At 41.9% G+C, this 15,995-nt stretch overlaps 1 protein-coding gene and 1 pseudogene across 1 annotated transcript in view; one reads left to right on the top strand and one right to left on the bottom strand.

The window, feature by feature from the left end:
* The window catches only part of Cmpk1 (cytidine/uridine monophosphate kinase 1), a 70,652-nt gene that overhangs the window by 44,721 nt on the left and 9,936 nt on the right, over positions 1 to 15,995 (top strand). The gene's annotated exons all lie outside the window — the stretch shown is intronic.
* Positions 9,224 to 13,555, bottom strand: LOC101609967 (annotated as a pseudogene).

Raw genomic sequence — 15,995 nt, forward strand, 5'->3', positions numbered from 1 at the left:
AGTGATAGTTTAGAGGTTAAGGTCCTTGCCTGTGAAGCCTAAGGATCCAGGTTTGATTCTCCAGATCCTGCGTAAGCCAGATGCCCATGATAGCACATGCATCTGGAGTTTGTTTGCAGTGGCTAGAGTCCCTGGCATGCCCAATCTCTCTCCTCTTCTCTCTCTAATAAATAAACAAAAAATAAAATATATTGTAAAATACCCCACTAAACAAAAAGATACCTTTTATCTAAGTTTTATTTATGGTTTGCCTTTTTACCATTGCTTCTTAAGAATCAGCATCCCCAAGCAGACAGAGCTGGTTGAAGCTAATGAAGGCATGGAACTATGAAGAATTGTTCTTAATTTGTTGTACTCAAGTCACTTTTAAGCTACTATTGCATCCTTTGGGAACACAACCTGTTTGCCTCCTCTGAGTCAGGACATTACCCAGCACTGTAAAGACACTGAATACATATTTATAGATGTAAGAGAAGTTCAAAGATAAGTTGTCTAAATTAAGGTTTTCTTACATGCAGAGCAGAATTGGAAAATGGAATAGTACTGTAATTGTGTATAGTTGAATAGATTATATCCCTCCTCTTTTCTCCCTAGCAAAATGAAAGCTTTTAACATACTCTTTAATTAGAGAAAGAAGTTGGCTACATGTTAATTTGAACTCTGCTAAAGCTTCTTGCTTAAGAATAGATTTAGCTTTACTTATAGCTTCTATGTTGTATAGCTAATATGTGGATTTGCAATTTAATGTGCATGATTAAATCGGTGCACAGATTTAGAAATACAACCACTACAAACAAAATGAGATTGAAAATCTACTTGCAATTTAAGTCAGATATAACACTCAGCTTTTCTTTCACTTGATAGATGGTTGTTTCTCCCTCCCTAATTAATGATAACCTTTCTTTCATGGTGCTTATGACAAGAAAACCCTCCCTGCCTCCAGTATTTTATGGATGGAATCCTAAAAAGTTGGCCAGTAAAGTATCTGAGCACTGATCTTATATTAAAAACAAAGCAAGCTTCCCAGACTGGCAGGTGTTGCTCCTGGAAAGTCTTTATCCCACCTTAGATTTAGTTGTAAAAAATTTTATTGAAAATATTTTTGAAGCAAATAATAGCCTTACAGAATGTGTTTCTGCCTTCTTTGTGGTTGTGCTATTTACAGCAGGTAGTCTCTGGCGAAAGTCTTCTTAGCACCCACTGCATTTCTGTACTATTTACAACAGGTAATCTTTTACCTGCATGACTGCATAGCACCCACCACATTTCTTGGTGTTCTTCTGAAGGTAGATTGTTGACAGTACAAAACTAACATTTTGATTTTGATTCACTAATTATAGAAAATGCAAAGTATATATGGGTGTGTATTTAAAGAACACTTAGCAGCTTCAACTATGCCTGCAAACAATATGACAAGACCCATAGAGGCGCAGCAAAGTGCTAAGGTACCAGTCTCCGCCAAGTGAGAGCTACTGGCCTTGGATGATCTGACACTGGACAGTGTGCACAACTCACACTTAAGCTGAAATGGTGTACTTGGGATCACTGTCTACTGCCCTTTCCCAATTTCTGAAGCTCAGAGGAAAGTAAACAGATGATGAGTAGCTTCATGCTTCATGTTACCAATCTCTGCTTTGGTGATATTCTGCCTACAGAATCAGCCAGTGACATCACTTTAGCAGGACCACATCCTGGTCTTCCTCTACCCACCTTCCCCAAGGCCTGGCCTTTCTCTGCTAAACCTTCCACCCTCAGCTGCTGTCCTGGACATCCTGAGTAAGATGATCTCAAGGTCTCTATCCCTTGGGTCCCTTGTCTACTGGAGACTTAGAGGGGAATACCCTAGGCCTACTTCTGTGGCTTCCTCTGCCTTGCTTATTGCTAGGGAGATAATGTTCATATTTCTACATATATATTCACTCATTTTCTTATTGAAACTCGGTAATACGGTCTTTCACTTTGGCTACTGTTGCAGTTAGGTCCGCATCGTTGGTAGAAATCACCCAACCAAGAGCAGCTTGTGGGAAAGAGAGTTTTATTTTGGCTTACAGGCTCTAAGGGAAGCTCTACGATGGCAGGGAAAACAATGGCATGAGCAGAGAGTGGACATAACCCCCTGGCCCACATAAGGCGGACAACAGGAACAGGAGAGTATTCCAAACACTGGCTTGGGGAAACTGGCTATAATGCTCATAAGCCCACCCACAACAATACACTCCCTCCAGGAGACATTAATTCCCAGATCTCCATCAGCTGGGAACCAAGCATTCAGAATGCCTAAGTTTATGGGGGACACCTGAATCAAACCACCACATTCTGCCTCTGGCCCCCATAAACTCATACCCATACATGTTATAAAATGCATTCAGTACGACTTTAAGAGTCCCTATAGTTTTTATCAATTCCAATGATGTTCATACATTCCCATAGTCCAAGATCTTTTAACTGAGCCATAATGCCAAAAAATAATGGTCATAGCAAAGAAAGAGTCAAGCAATACATAATTTAAACAGGGCAAACACCAAACTCTGTAGCTCCAAGTCTAACAACTCTAGCCAGTGACAAATCTCCAGTTCCACCAACTAATCCACAACAAATCTCTGGCATTCTAATTCCGCCCTTACAGCTAGGCTACTCACAGTCCTGGCAAACTTCATCAGGCCAGCAGCTTTCCTTAGCAGCCATCTCATGGTCCTGGCATCTCCACTGGGTCTCCACTGCAATCCACGGTGCATCCTCATGGCCCCATGGGGTCTCCATGCAGGAATCCAGCAAACCTGCTTCACACTGCCAATGGCCATTTCCAAAACACAAGACCGTGTTGCAAACTCAATGACCTGCATTTCTTTTTTTTTTTTTATAAATAATTTTTTAAAAAATTTTTTATTTGAGAGCGACAGACACAGAGAGAAAGACAGATAGAGGGAGAGAGAGAGAGAATGGGCACGCCAGGGCTTCCAGCCTCTGCAAATGAACTCCAGACGCGTGCGCCCCCTTGTGCATCTGGCTAACGTGGGACCTGGGGAACCGAGCCTTGAACCGGGGTCCTTAGGCTTCACAGGCAAACGCTTAACTGCTAAGCCATCTCTCCAGCCCAACCTGCATTTCTTATATTCCACAATACCAGGTAGAGTGCCAATTTGTTAATCCAGGGGGGAATAAAGCAGACTTTGAAGAAGAGGACACTCTTTGAGCACTCAGGCCCCTTCAAAAGAGTTTACATTCTTCCTGTTGCCCCAGTGCAGGTCAGCTGGCCCAGTTTCAAAGGTTGTCTCTCAAACAATTTGCAGGTGAGTGGGCAGTAGTTTAGGCCCACAGATTTCATTTTTTCTGTGCCATATCCGTCTGCTCACACCAGTTCATTTCTACGCAAAGAAACCCTGCACATCTCAGGACACAGGCATAACAGCAAGCTTCCCACATACACTGCTAGTTCATTCCAGGCACAGTTCTTTCTCGCCCTCATAAGCCAAACCTCAAAGTCCATAATTCTTACTGCATTCAGGTCTTTTAATTCTGACCAGAATAGTCCATCAAGCTGTACTTACAGCACTGCAAGGCATCTCTTAGGCAAAGGTTTCAAATCCTTCCATATTCCTCTTGAAAATCAGCTCCAAAAGGCCAAAGCCACACAGTCAGATGTCTGAGCAGCAATCCCACTCCTCGGTACCACTTTACTGTTACAGTCAGGTTTGCATTGCTGGTAGAAATCATCCAACCAAGAGCAGCTTGTGGGAAAAAGAGGGTTTTTTTGGCTTATAGGTTCAAGGGAGAAGCTCCATGATGGCAGGGAAAACGATGGCATGAACGGTAGACATCACCCTCTGGCCCACATAAGGTAGACAGCAGGAACAGGAGAGTATGCCAAACACTGGCATGGGGAAACTGGCTATAACATCCATAAGCCCTCCTCCAACAGTACACTTCCTCCAGGAGATATTAATTCCCAAATCTCCATCAGCTAGGAACCTAGCATTCAGAATGCCTAAGTTTATGGGGGACACCTGAATCAAACCACTGCAGCTACCAGTAATTACTAAAAACAGTTTTAAAAAGGGACAGTTAATAATTTCAGTTCATTTAGTTGCTTTAAAGTTGCATTTGCAGGGCTGGAGAGATGGCTTAGCAGTTAAGCACTTGCGCACTTGCCTGTGAAGCCTAAGGACCCTGGTTCAAGGTTCGATTCCCCAGGACCCACGTAAGACAAGATGCACAAGGTTGCACATGCATCTGGAGTTTGTTTGCAGTGGCTGGAGGCCCTGGCATGCCCATTCTCTCTCTCTGCCTCTTTCTCTCAATGTCTGTCGCTCTCAAATAAATAAATAAAAATTAAAGTTGTATTTGCGGCTAATATTTTTGCTATCTTCTTTCTGTGAACTATAAGAGGGGCTTAGTAGCAATACTTTCTAAATGACACTTAAAAAGGTACTTGGCATTTGGATCTCTGCCTTCAAGGACTAAGCATTTGTATGTTGAACTCCATTTTATTTATTTATTTATTTATTTATTTTTTTTTTTTTTGAGGCAGGGTCTCACTCCAGCCCAGGCTGACCTAGAACTTACTCTGTAGCTCCAGCCTGGCTTTGAACTCGTGGTGATATTTCTACCTCAGCTTCCCAAGTGCTGAGATTAAAAGTGTTTGTCACCACACCCAGCTTTTTAAAGTTTTTTAAAAATATTATTTGAGAGAGAGAGAATGAATGTGCCAGGGCCTCCAACCACTGCAAACACCGGACGCATGCGCCACTTTGTGCATCTGGCTTATGTGAGTGCTGGGAAATCAAACCCGGGTCCTTAGGCTTCACAGGCAAGTGCCTTAACCACCAAGCCATCTCTCTAGCTCTGAACTCCATTTTCTTTTTCCTTCCTCCTGTCCTCTTTTTTTTTTTTTCCCAGATGTAGTTGATGCTTGCCTCAAACTCATGATTGTCCTGTTCTACTCCCTGAATTCTGGTATTACAGATGGTGTGCACTATGTTACCTGGCTTGTTTCCTCAAGCTTTTATTGTTCTTTATATAGAGCCACATTATTTTGTTTTTATTTAAAATTTTTGTTAATCAGTTTGTGTATATATGTGGTACTGGGGATCGAACCCAGGGCCTTGCACATGCCAAGCGAAGTGCTGTACTGCTGAGGAACATCCTAGGTCTCCACATTATCTCAGTTTCGAAGGAATGAAAGGTACTTGCTGAGAAGTAAAAATAGATCAGGATGGTTTGAGTTGATGCCATATAATTGACAGATTTTCTTGGTTATGGTAAAAGAATGCTGTTTAGTAGTTAAGAATAATTAATACCTTTTTCCTTCCCACTAAACCTTTGTATATGATTCATAAAGGTTGTTCAACTATAGTTTTGTTTGTGGCTTGTGTGTGTGTAATGTATGTGTTATATATGCATGTGTTTATGCCCTTACAGCCCGCTTGCCTGTGGTGGCCAGAGCACAAACATCAGGCATCCTGCTCCGTCACTCTCCCTCTTTCACCTATTTTTATTTTAGCCAGATTTCTTACTGGTACTGGAGCTTGCTGCTTTTCATGAGCCAGTACAGTTCCCTGGTCTCTGCTCCTGTTTATGAGGCTGAGGTAACAGGTGCCTGTGCCCACTCCTCTTTAATGTGGGATCTGGAGATGCAAATTTGGGCAGTCTTGGGCCCCTTCAGGTCCTCATGCTTATATAGGAGGCACACTTAATTGCTTAGATATCCTTAAATCCCCTCAGCTATTATTGTGTGGGGGATGGTTGCATGTGTGTAGACATAGATGTAGGCACAGGTGTACACATGTGTGAATGTGCTTGTGAAGGCTAGGGGTTGATGCTGAGTTTCTTCCTTAATAGCTCTCTTTGTTTACTAAGGCAGAGTCTCTCAGTTGAGGCCAGATCTCATTAATTGGATGGTCTAGCTAGCCAGCTTGCTTTGGGTCCCCCTTTCCCTATCCAGCCTCCAGAGAACTGGGATTTCTCTGGTCCTCACACTTGTGTAGCAAGCACTTTATCCACTGAGCATTCTCTCCAGCCCCCTCCCCCACCTTACTCCCTTTGTGTTCCTTTTAAAAATTTTTGTTCATTTTTATTTATTTATTTGAGAGAGAGAGAGAGAGATAAAGAGCCAGATAGAGAGAGAATGGGCGCGCCAGGGCTTCCAGCCACTGCAAACGAACTCCAGACGCATGCGCCCCCTTGTGCATCTGGCTAACGTGGGTCCTGGGGAATCGAGCCTCAAACCGGGGTCCTTAGGCTTCACAGGCAAGTGCTTAACTGCTAAGCCATCTCTCCAGCCTCCTTTTTGGTTATTTTAAAGACAATCTTATTACGTAATAAATAGTACAGGCTGACTTGGACCTTGCTAGATAGATCAGCTTGGCCTTGGAATGATCCTGTTGCCTCTATTTCCAAACTGTTGGGACTATAGAAATGTGCCATCACACTGAACCTTTTCAACTTCTTTAAGGAGAAAATGAAAGTTAAAATGTTTAGATATTCTAAATAAATTAGGTTTATTCATTTGTCACTAGAAAACTTTTTAGTTGCGTAGTAGCTCTTTTTTCCCCAAGAAAGGCAGACTTAAAAACAAAACAAAACAACTTTTTATTTATTTATTTTAGAGAGGGAGAGAAACAGAATTGGTGCACCAGTGCCTCAGCCACTGCAGTTGAATGCCAGACGCTTGTGCCACCTAGTGGGCATGTACAATCTTGCACTTGCCTGATCTTTGTGCCAGCTTATGAAGGTCCTAGAGAGTCAAACATGGGTCCTTAGGCTTCACAGGCAAGCGCCTTAACCATTTAAGCCATTTCTCCAGCCCGATTAGTAGTTTTTATTTATTTATTTTTACTGTTAGAAGATTTATTGCAGTAGTACAATAAAAGTTTAGAAAACATTTGTATGACTCAAACCTGTTCCTAAGTCTCAGAGCAAAGGGAACCTCCTCCTCCAAGACACAGCGAGGAGATTCTGACACTCAGTTCTTTTAACAGCAGGACAGAAAGTGTTCTTTCCCAAAGAACACCTGGATCCTCAACAAATTCTGTCCACTATACCTGGTGACATAGTTTCCCCCATAAGCTACCTCTTGTGCAAAACTTTTCTTCATTATATTCTGGTACATAAAAATGTCTTTTGTAAGACCACTTAAAGCAGCCTACTTGGTGCCTGTGGGTTTTTATTATTACTTTGTTTCAATAAATCATTTTAAAATGGAAACCATGACCAAGTTCCATGGGTTTTTGTTTAAAGGAAAAATCACCAGCTTCATTTTTTCAGAAAGCTGTTTACACATGGCTCTGACACCTACATGAAAGGGCTAACGAGCAGCAAAAAGAGTAGAAAAAACAGTGGTTGAAATGTAGATTTACGAATATTTACAGGTGGATCCAGTGCAAAATAGTAAAGCCCAAATATTTCAGCAGTGTAAGCCAGCATGTTGGTGTTCAAGCCGTCAGTGTCAGACCACTTACCCTGACGTAAAGTGAAGTCGACAGAAAGTGTGATATTAACAACAACAAAATATCAATCCCTAAATTCCCCACATCCTTGTTTTGTTGCTCTAGACATGAATTTGTGGCCTCTAGATTCTCTCCTGTAGCTTCCTCTCATTCTAATGCTTTCTAGTTGGCTGTTATCTGTGCATTCTACAAGTGGGCAGGAAAATGCAAGCCCAAAAATCAGTGATGCTAAGCTCTCACAAAGGAGACCCTGGCTGAATGAGCCTGCATGTGTTTGGAAAGCCTGTCTCTTCCCTAAGCAGAACATTCACAAAACCAGAGAACTTAGGACACCTGGGTAGGAATAAAGACCTTTCTTCTACCCTACCTCAAGCCCTACTAACCACCAAGTACACAACAGCAAAGATTAGATAGCCCAACTGTTAACTGTAATCACAAAGAGAAAAGAAGTCAGGGCATGGCAAACCTCTTAATCACTGATCTGAGATACTATCATGCTAGTCACACTAATAAGACATGGTAATAACACCTGTTAGGAATCTTTTTGCTAGGATTTCCTTTTGTTGTTGTTATATAGGATTTTTTGTAGCTATTAAAAATAAAAAAAGAACCACTTACAAATTTGTACATAATGCCCCTCATTATAATTTTCTGCAAGATTGTCATCTAGATACATTAGCTGTAAGCGATCATTTGGTGAGGGAAAAAGTTCATGACAGCTGAACCTTCATGACAGGAATATAGTACCAGCCAGGAGAGTGCTCTGCACTTGGCACCAGGCAGTGGCGTCAGAGCCACAGAGTCCTACAGGGAGCAAGCAGGAGGGTGTCCTACACATGCATGCCACTGCCTAGGCCCCTCAGGAAGAAATTGGACACTGAAAGGAGGACCAGAGGCCACTCAGTCAAGTGGCTTTAACTTGTGTCCAGGCAAGCATTTTGCTCACAAGGGAATGACTTTAATAACTGATTTTCACTCATAGATATATTTCATTCCAAAATGCATATACTGTGGATAGTAGAAATTCAGAACGAACTTATTCCCTCTCAGAAGACAAGAAAATACTTAGGTATCTCTAAGACATTATTGCAGCTGGGAGTTCTTCCATTTATGGGTGTGGGCCATTTAGAAATAGAGACCTTAGCTTCTTTGGTGTGTAGGAAAGAGACCCAGGAATGTGATGAGCTATGACAGCAGCACAAAGAAATAAGCATTGAACTACTACTGGTCCTCTAAAGCCACCCTTCACAAACAAGACCAAAATCTCAGCTCAAAAACCAAAGCCGACAAAATTATCAAGAAATCAAATATTTCTAATTGCTGCTGGCTCTCTGTACAAAAGGAAAGAGCAGAAAAACAAACTCAGTTTTAGACTTTCAGGTCCTCATCACCAAGAGCCACTTCCTTGGGATGTGACACATCTCTTGAACTTGGTGTTAGGAAAAGTATGAGTATCAAAGGACCAGTGTGTTATGATGTCTGGCAGGCCTGGGACCCAAAGATACCTAAGGAGAATGTCTCGAACACACTGGCCAGTGGAAGCCTGGGTCTTTCTACTGACACTGGTCGTTGCGGAAGGATGTTTGTGTGCCCTCTCTTCTGTTACCCCACGCATGTCAGTTGCCATGACAGGCTACCTAATAAGCGAGGTGCTGTGTCTCCCTGTCAGAAACAGCAAACTGTGGTTTGACCTCTTTGACCTGCAGGCACAATCATAACTCCATCACAGGGTCACTGAGTGCAGTGGGAGATGGGAGAGCACACTTTCTTCATGCTCACTAGCGGTGTCCAGTGTAAGCTTTGAACCAGGAGGTCACAGAGGCTGTAGCAGAGGAGATCATCCCACCTGCACTGCTGCTGGAGATGGGTGGGGACACCTGGGTGCTTTGGCTCTGGGAGACTTCCACAGGCTGGGACGGGATGTCACAGAACTGGGGACTCAGAAGGTTCTCCCAGTCTGTACCCAGGTCAGTTTCCTCGTCACTTGTCATCTGATTCTCCAGTGACTCCAGGGTCTACAGATTCCATGGACTCCTCGGTCTGCTAGTACTTCAAAAGGTCCTGACCTGCCCAGGTGTTCAGAGCTCAAACTAAACCAGGTACATGAGGTTCCTGAGGGTGTGCAGTGGTTGTAATTGGTCTAAATTTACATGCTGTGAAAAACAAAGGTAAAGGATACCAGTGTTCACTTTCTTCAGTGCTTGAGTAAATCTCTGCTGAGATTTTCTCCACAAAATTCACTGTTGCACAGCATTTTGGGAGATCGACATCAAGTATATGAGACAAAATGTTGACCAGCTGAGTGGCATAGCACAAGGCGACCCTGATGGTGTGGGTGGGGTTATTATGCTCCATGTCAGGCCCCTATGTAGTTTTCTTCTCTTCTACCAAGTACAATAGGCAAAGTAGTCCCCATTGTTAGGAAGGCTAATCCAAGGCCCTGCCATGCTAATGCTGGTGTCACCATTGTGACCATCACAGACCCATCTTCCAGAGAGATAGGTTGTCCTTTGGGCTTCAGCAAACTTGCTCACGGTGCTGGAGGTCATGGCACTGTCACTCTCTGAGGAAACATCTGCAGGATTTCTCACAGCAGTCTTCACTTCATCAATTAGGAAGATGACAGAGGTGAGCTCTAGTATATAGAATTGCTGGAGACTCTCCAGATGCTCATAATGACTTCTCAAGTCAATAGTTTTCTTTTCCACCAGGTCACCAAGCTTGCAATTGTGCCTCTGAATCTTCTCCTTTCTTTCTTGGTGCCACTGGGCTCGACAAAGTTCCTGGTTCTTTTCCTTGGTTTTGATAAGGCCTTCAGAATTTTTCTTCATTTCCTTTACATATTGTTTGTTTCAGTTGTTCAATCCTCATCTTGCAGGACATTATTTTCTATCTCAACTGATTTGTTAGCCATTTTCCTTCCATGGCTTTTAATACTTCCTTCTGAAATTCTTCTTGATTGCTCTTAAGTTGGCTTAATCTTTCTTCCTTGTCACTAAATCTGCAGGGCTTCTGTTCTGCAGGATATAGCACACGGAAGCAAATTCTCACGACAACAGATTTTCCATTTCAACCAAGTGGCCTGTTTAATTTTCTAGTAACTAAGTCTCTACACACCAAATAAATTTATCCAAATGCAACAAAAGTATTATTAGCAAATGAGCCAGGTGTACTGTTGCATGTCTTTAATCTCAGCACTTGGGAGGAAGAGGTAGGAGTATCACCATGAGTTCGAGGCCAGTCTGGGACAAGAGTGAATGCCAGATCAGCCTGAGCTATGGTGAGACCATACCTCAAAAAAAAAAAAAAAAGCAGCATCCTTACTGTTCTGCTAGGCATCTAGCCATCTGGAAACAATTTCCTTGGGGCACAGACTGACAACCACAAAAACAAAAACACTGGAAGGGAGAGTATCTATATGGGACATAGGCTTTGCCTCTCCCTTAAAATCTACTACAATGTCTAAATTTCTTCCTTATCTTATTCTTGACTTGTGCAGGGCCATCATCGAAGGTAATGCATCCTTCCCCCAAATGTTACTTATTTATAAATGCCACACGTTATAGTCAAAGATATGGCTTTTTTTTTCTTCTATTCCACTGGCTTCTCAAACCATCAGGCAGACTTCCCTGATTTCTTCAGAGCACATCTCCAGTCCTCTTCCTCCACCTATCATGAAATGGTAAACAGTTTCTTTCCAGTTTTGAGGAAAAGATTACTCAGTGTATCAGTCATCTATTGCACAATGGTGTTATTTTTGGAGTTAGATAAATATATGATCCAGAAAAATATGCTCCTTTGATAAGAGCATCAATGTCCAGTAGTACAAGATCCAAGGGAAACTGCTGGGGGAGTGCTTAATGTCATCTGTCATTTTCATTCCTCTCCCAGTCCCAAAGTAGATGAAATCACTGCTCTGGACGCACTTGGCACAAGTCAGGTGGCTGCTGATGATGTTGCACAGGGGCACATTCACCAAGTCCACCAGGTCCTGGGTGAGCAGCTGTGGCCCACAGACTTGGAGCCATGGGCACCCAGGCTCTCTTCCCCAGTGGGAGATGCCATGATGGCCTGAGCGCCTCAAGTAGTAGCTTTTCACCACAGCTATTGTAGTTTATACTATTTATGCACTTTTGTGGTTATGAATGTTGCCCTTAAGACTATAGATACCTGCTAGGTTGTTATTTTATTATCTATCTATTTATTTATTGGGGGTTGCAGATAGGGAGAATGGGCACAACAGGACCTCTAGCCACTGAAAATGAATTCCAGATGCATATGCCACCTTGTGCATCAGGCTTTACATCGAACCTGGGTCCTTTGGCTTTGTTGGCAAGCACCTTAACCATAAACATGTGAGAGCGAATGGGCATGCCAGGGCCACCGGCCACTGCAAAATGAACTCCAGACACATGTACCACTTTGCTTATGTGGGTACTGGTGAATCAAACCTGAGTCCTTAGGCTTTGCAGGCAAGTGCCTTAACCACTAAGCCAGCTCTCCAGCCGTGCTAGGTTTTAATTCCTAGAAAATTTCAGAATGTGAAAAAAAAAAAAAGGGCTAAGGGTGGAAAATACTATTCTTGCTTTTTTTCAAAAAGTTTGTTCTCATGGCTTACCGACAGCAGAGTGCCTTGTAAACTATGCCTTTAAAAAAATTTTTTTTAAGAGAGAGAGTGAGATAGAGAGGGAGGGAGAATTGGTACATCAGGGCCTCAGCCATTGAAGTCAATCTCCCGATGCCTGTGCCACCAAGTGAGCATGTGTAACCATGCATTTGCTTCACCTTTGTGCATCTGGCTTATGTGGGATCTGGAGAGAGATGACATGGGTCTTTGGACTTTGCAGGCAAGCAGCCCAATCACTGAGCAATTTCTCCAGCCCTTAAAACTATACCTTTTAAAGGGAAGCTACCATTAAAGTGCCATAATCTGTATGTGAGTGATAGCTGCTTTTTGTTGTTAGAACTCTGGGTAAGAGGAGAATGTCAGCAAAATCCTTAAGAAAAATACTGACTGGGGCCTGAGGAGATGCTCAGCAGTTAAAGGTATGTGTTTGCAAAGCCTGCTAGCCTATGTTAATTCCCCAGCATACATGTTAAGATGATGCAAAGTGTCACAAGCATCTGTGATTCCAATACAGTTACAAAAATGGGAGGTAGAGCCAGGAGAATCCAGAGCTTTGGACTACTTAGTCTGATACTTGTTTGCAGAGCCAGGAGATCCCATCTTAATGAAGGTAGAACACAGACTCCTCAAAGTTCTTCTCTGACCAAAATATGTGCCTGTACACACACATGCATGTGCACACATGCACACACAAATAAATTAATTAGAATATAGTATCAAAGAGAAAGTGGTAAATACAGTTTTGTAAAAAGTAGAATGTTAAGCTAGATGTAGTGGCACACGCCTTTAATCCCAGTACTCTGGAGGCAGAGGTAGGAGGACCTCTGTGAGTTCAAGGCCAGTCTGAGACTACATAGTGAATTCCAGGTCAGCCTGGACTAGAGTGAGACACTATCTCAAAGAAACTAACAAAAAAAGGAATGTTGATGAGAAATTGACATTTGTATCATAGGTCTGACATGTTAATGCTTATTGACATTCCTTGTTAACTTTGACTTCACATGCAATGTCATTTTTCCTTTATGACAAGCTATAAAATTGCCTTTTATAGATATCATTTGTGTGTATGTCTATAATTTACAACTTACTTTTTTCCTTTAAAAAAGTGATATAATGCCAAGCCCCATTTTAAAGCACTATAAAGCTTGCAAATTTGAGCTTTCCGGAGTCAGGAAACAAACAGTGAGTATACTAATTTCTAAATTACTAGCTGGGCTTCTAATGTATATGTTCTTCATATGCGCAGCATTATGGAGTAATCTGTTGGTGTTTTCACTGAGCGCTTGCCATTGTTTGTCTCTGCATTTGTTCAGTATTACCATGTGCTATAATCACTAGACCAGAGTAGAGCATCCAGCAAGCAGAGGCTCCCATCTAGGAGCCAAAATAAACAGGGGGAAATGAGACTGCTATAAAACTTTGTGAACAGTCATTGGAAAATGCTGTTTTAAAATTGTACACAGTAAGTGGTAAAGTAGGTCATGCTGCATTTTGTGTTTGTGTGTATGTGCAAGTGTGGCGGGGGGGTTGGTTCGCATATGTGTGCATGCATGTGGAAACAAAGAGGACAACCCTAGGGATCTTCCTCAGCAATGCCATCCATCTTTTCAAAATAATATTTTTGTTTTGTTTCATTTTTTTCAGGTAAGGTCTCACTCTAGCCCAGGCTGACCTGAAGCTCATTCTGTAGTGCCAGGCTGGCCTTGAACTCACAGTGATCTTCCTGCCTCAGCCTCACGAGTTCTTGGATTAAAGGCATGTGCCAGCACACCCAGCTAAAACAAAAGTGATTTATTTGAGAGGAGAGAGAGAGACATTGGCGGGGAGTAGAAGGAGAAGAGAGGGAGGAAGTACAGACATTCCAGGGCCTCTTGCCACTGCTTCTTGCCACTGCAAATGAACACTGGATACATGTACTGCTTTATGCATCTGGCTTTACATGGGTCCTGAGGAATCAAACCTGGGCTGGCAGGCTTTGCAAGCAAGCACCTTTAAGTGCTTAGCTATCTCCCTAGCCTCTTTTTTTTTTTTTTTTTTTTTTAGCGTTTAAAAGAATCTTTATTGTTTTTCTTAACATGTGCATTACAGGAAACAAAAACACAAGCAAAAAGCAGCCATCCAGTCACAGGCAGTTTCCCTAGCCTCGTTTTTAAAAGATACTTTTATTTATTTATTTGCAAGGAGAGACAGTCAGACAGACCCATCTTCTTCTGAGACAAAGTCTCATTGACCTGAAGCTCAACAAGTGGGTTAGAGATCCCCCTATCTCGGCTTCTTCAGCATTGGAATTATCAGTGTTTGCCACCATGACTGAGTATAGTGTTTTCTTAATTTTGTTTTGGTTTTTTGAGGTAGGATCTCACACTAGCCCAGGCTATCCTGGAATTCACTATGTAGTCTCAGGTTAGTCTCAAACTCACAGCACTCCTCCTATCTCTGCTTCTCGAGTGCTTGGATTAAAGTGTGTGGCTTTAAAAAAAATTTCTTTTTTTTACATGGGTTCTGAGGATTAAACTCAGGTCTTCATGCTTGCATAGTAAGTACTTTGCTGATTGAGCTACTTAACCTTCATTTAAGTTACCGAGTATTTATTGTATACTCAGATAAGATAAAGACACATTGAGGAGTCTCAAGAATTTGGGATGAGGGCTAGAGAGATGGCTTAGCTGTTAAGTTACTGCCTGTGAAGTCTAAGGATCCAGGATCAATTCCCCGGAACCCACGTAAGCCAGATGCACAAGGTGGCGCATGTGTCTGGAGTTCATTTGCAGCGGCTGGAGGCCCTGGCGCACCCATTCCCTCTCTCTCTTTCTCCCTCTTTCTCTCTCATATATCTCATATAACAGATAAATAAAAAAATAAAAATAAATTGGGAATGAGATGAGTCTTAGCTGAGTATTGAATATAGTTTTTTTTTTCTTTTTTTTTTTTTTTTTTTGTCAAGGTAGGGTTTCACTCCAGCCCAGGCTGTCCTGGAATTTACTATGTAGTCTCAGGGTGGCCTCAAACTTACAGTGATCCTTCTACCTGTGCCTCCAGAGTACTGGAATTAACATGTGTACTACCATACCCAGGTTGCATATAGTTTTGAATGTCTTAATATTTGTGAGTAAAAACCAAAATATTATTATGAAGCACACAACTGTATCATATAAAAAAGATTAAGGTAAGTATGTTTATAATAACAAAGAAACACTGGTGGCTGTTCTTCCTAATATGTATTAGGTGATTTATTTACATTATCTTGTTTAACTGTAACCTATGTAAACTATACAATAGTTTACAACTATATAAACTATAACATAAGTCATTTAATTATTTATATTATCTCATTTAACTATAACTGTTTATTTACATTGTCTCATTAACTATAACAAACTTACAGAATAGGTATCCACATTCCCATTTTGCAAATGAGATTTCTTGTAAGTGGGAAGTTAGGATGTGGACTTTGAAGGGACTGGTCTGAGTCAAGAGACAATGACATTCTAAGATGCATCTGCTTATGTGTGTATTCATTTCATGGAGTAGGTAGATCATATGCTATTTATTGAGCAAGAGAAGAAAAGAATTAGGTTGATGAGAGTGGTGACATGTTAAACATGTTGACTTGAAAGCATACCACAAGGAAGGTATTACCAACAATGGGTAACTTTTTTACTTTTTCTTTTTTTACTCGAGGTAGGATCTCACTCTAGCTCAGTCTGACCGGGAATTCACTATGTAGTCTTAGGGTGGCTCAAACTCTCGGCATCCTTCCTGCCTCTGCCTCCTGCGTGCTGGGATTAAAGACACACAGCACCACAGCCAGCCACAACTTACTTACTTTTGTCTTGAGTCATAAATCTTTAGTAGACATTTCCATTATTTTTTAAAAACATATTTATTTATTTGCGAGAAAGAGGCAAAGAGGGGGGAGGAAG

This window comes from Jaculus jaculus, chromosome 5, assembly GCF_020740685.1.
Source record: "Jaculus jaculus isolate mJacJac1 chromosome 5, mJacJac1.mat.Y.cur, whole genome shotgun sequence".
NCBI lineage: Eukaryota > Metazoa > Chordata > Mammalia > Rodentia > Dipodidae > Jaculus > Jaculus jaculus.